Source organism: Poecilia reticulata, linkage group LG18 (genome assembly GCF_000633615.1).
Source record: "Poecilia reticulata strain Guanapo linkage group LG18, Guppy_female_1.0+MT, whole genome shotgun sequence".
NCBI classification, from domain to species: domain Eukaryota; kingdom Metazoa; phylum Chordata; class Actinopteri; order Cyprinodontiformes; family Poeciliidae; genus Poecilia; species Poecilia reticulata.
This window is the reverse complement of record NC_024348.1, coordinates 7,419,851-7,423,284: the sequence shown is the minus strand read 5'-3', so window position 1 is coordinate 7,423,284 and position 3,434 is coordinate 7,419,851. Positions and strand designations below refer to the sequence as shown.

The 3,434-nt window shown below is 39.4% G+C and overlaps 1 protein-coding gene across 1 annotated transcript in view; it reads left to right on the top strand.

Annotated features, from left to right (window-relative positions):
* rab39bb (RAB39B, member RAS oncogene family b) overlaps positions 1 to 3,434 on the top strand; it is a 12,382-nt gene that overhangs the window by 1,042 nt on the left and 7,906 nt on the right. The gene's annotated exons all lie outside the window — the stretch shown is intronic.

Here is a 3,434-nt window from a genome sequence, read left to right as displayed (position 1 = left end):
TATAGCACATTTCAGCAGCAAGGCATTTCAAAGTGCTTTACATAATTAAAATAAAAACAGCATGTGACATTGAATAAACAGTGAGAAAGAGAAAGATTTTGAAAAAGATTAAAAAAGATATTGGATGTTGGAGATTTTGGAAGGCGTTTCTGGACCTCATCAGGAACAAGAGCTCCGGGGCCATTCTATCCACCAGGGATTCCAGCTGCTAATGTTTGCACACTGACTGGGCCGTGCAACCCGACTCTGCTGGAGAGCAGGGCTGATGGGAGGCTTCATAAAGCTGGCCCTCTGCCCGCCTGGTGGCCTGATACAAATCAGATAGATTATGTGTCAAAATCAAAATCAAAGGAGATTATCTTTGAAAATTGAGGAAACTCACTTGATTTCATACGGAAAACACCTTTACTGTGTTGTAATAAAGGGATGGTGTTGTGCAAAAGCCACTTTTTAGAGCTTTACATCATGTTGCAATGTTATTCCTTCATTTAAACAAAACTGGAGTGTTGCCCTGATTTGATAAATCCTGTATTCTCCCCCACTCAGCTCCTTCAGTCTAGCCAGTAGCAATTAGCAAACACCTGCTGCAACTACGCATCTGAGCTCATATAGAAGCTACTTCTGAAGTACTGGTTAGGGTTAATAAAGGAGCGTTGTGATGACTTCCTGAAGGCATTGTATCAGAAAGAGCAGGTATTTCTTAAAGACACAGAGGCCCAATTTCATGGTGTTAATTTACAAAGTCACATTTCTTTTAACCCCCCCCCCATGGTCTTAAGAGATGAAATGATAGGGACCCTAAAAGCTTTTTTACTCTGTGCATAGTCCGGCGGAGTCCGAGTGGGCTTTTACAAGGTTTTTATTTTTTTTTGTGTGTGGTTTCGGGAACTGACGGTCTGACGGGAAAATTCCCCACAGCCCCTCAAAAACGACCGCAGCATTTTTATAAGAGCTGAAGGTAACGTAGTTACTTGATTGTGCTATAAAACAGCAGATGCCTGAAAAACACACAATACTGCCTCTTGAAGTTATACCCCTTTCTTCCATAAACCTCAACCTATTTTACTAAAATTTTATGCAGTAGAACGACACAAATCATTACAGAACTTGGAAGTAGAACGAAAATAATATGTGGTTTTCTGTACTTTTTTACTTTTACTTATAAAGCAGATTGTGAACTCATTTTACTTTACAGTTATTACCCACTTTCTGTTGGCGTTGTGAATAAAATCCCATAAAATGCAGGAAGAAAGCCCAAGAGTTACAAATACTTTTAGAAGACCCTGTAGATTTTGTTAATGATAGAAACCCTCCTTCTTTATAAGAGCAATTATAAAGTAAAAATAAAGTTCATAACAACTATGAAAAGAAGAAATTTCACTAGATATTATGTTTCTTTCTGCTTTTCTATGTCAGGACAGGAAGGACACATTTCTTTCTCCCAAAGAAGATCATTGACTCAAAGTTCAGTTTGTCAGCAGCTCACATGAAGGTGAAAGTCTTCAGTTATTGATTGACCACATCAGAGATCATGACTTATGATCAATAAGTGGCAGAAAAAGCCAAGAAACAATAAAACACGTCAGCCGTTTTCTGTAAAACTCGATATATAGCTAAATCTAGAATCCAAACTTCCACCGTCTCTAACTTTGTCCCCTCAGAGCCACCGTAGCTCCTGATTTAAGGCGTTAAAAACGCTACAGACTCTGTTCTCATGGGTTTCTGTCCACCGTCTCATCCTCTGCCGCTACAATATTCAGCTGTAACCTCGTGATTTTAATGAAATCACACAGAAAAGACGACATAAGTTACAGATAAGATTACAGAGGAGGTGTGACAACGTAGACAAGCGTCCATTTGATGAACAAATCGATCAGGTAATCAATAGAAAAGGAACGCTGTGGTTGTGTTTGGTGTCTGCTGTGACTTTTATCTGCAGTCAAGTCGCAGCGGCCGCAGCCGCAGCCGTTTTGAACAAACAGCATCAGAAGTCTCCAAAAAGCAGTGAGAAGAGCGAGGCGCTGTGGTCTGTTGACAGCAATGTGATGAGAAAAACAACAGAGTGCATCTGAAAGCTGTAAAGTTCCTGCTGCTGACGTGTAATCTCTATAAATTACTCTCTCATAAAACCCTAGCAGCCTACAAAATTTATATTTTTTCTACTAAATAACTTTTTTTGGTACATCATAACTCAGCAACACAGTAAACTTGTGCCCAATTATCACATTAAGATTTTACATGAAAAAAATAAATAATATTACGACTTTTTTCTGGTACCATTGCGATTTTGTCGTGAATGCTAAGGTGAGTCAACATGGCCACCGGTGACGGTAAATAAAAGATTTTCCTATAACGACGAATTGTTTCTCGCTCATTAGCACATTTAGCAGGGAATTCACGAGGTTGATTGTCAGCGCTAAATCCCTCCTCGTGGCTCTGATCGGTTGTTTTTGGTTGGGAGTGGTGCACATCTTCTCACAGATTATCTGTCTGCCGTGACATGGTGATAGTTTTAACAAATATGTAAAAGACATATTCTTCATAAAAGTTACATACTGCAGCTTGAAGGCTTATACATACTTGTTCTCGACGCCACCAGAACTTTTTTCTTGGTGGCGTCCGGTACGGTAAATATGAAGGAGGGGGGGGCTGGAGTTGGAGAGACATGAGGTGACTTCCTGGCTGTTCTGCAGTTGGGTTCTTATGAAATGTTCTAGCCAGAACTAGCTTTGTTCTGGTTCTTGCAGCTTTGGCAGGGAGAACGCATCACTCTGCTCTTCCAGAGTATCTCCATCCAGCATATTAAACTGTTTATGTCTCTCTTGTCACTCCATAGTCATTTTGTTTCTCTCGGAATGCAGTGGCGCGTTTGTCAATGATTATGTAACCAAGAGTTACCAGCCGGTCAGCCAGGACGCTGTTAGGAGTTCACTCCATCCATCATACAATGGGACGACAACTCGAGAACTATTTTCACTGCTACTTCAAAACCACACATATATTTAGTCTTAAAGTATTCATATTCATAGGTGTCTCATTTGATGAGACGCACTTCATTTGGAGAAGAAATATTTTGGTGATAGTTCATGCCACAAGATTTCATTTGTGGGGGAAATTAAAGTAAATTGTAATTGGAAATCGGAATTAGCCGGTTATTTCTGATCAATATATAGCTGTTTATTAGTGTTATTACTGAGAGTTTTTGGTGATGCTGCCTTAAAATCACCAAAATGTCAGAAGCTAAATCTGGGATTAGCGTGACATACAGTTTGTCTTGTTTCAACAAGAAACGGAGTGGAAATTAGAATTACGAATTGCTAACTCCAGCCAGTATATTAATCCAATAGCAACTCATTTCTCTTCATTTACACAGAAATAAACAATCACTATGGAAAAACTGGTGAAATTTGTTTTCAGAACGATGTCTGAAATGT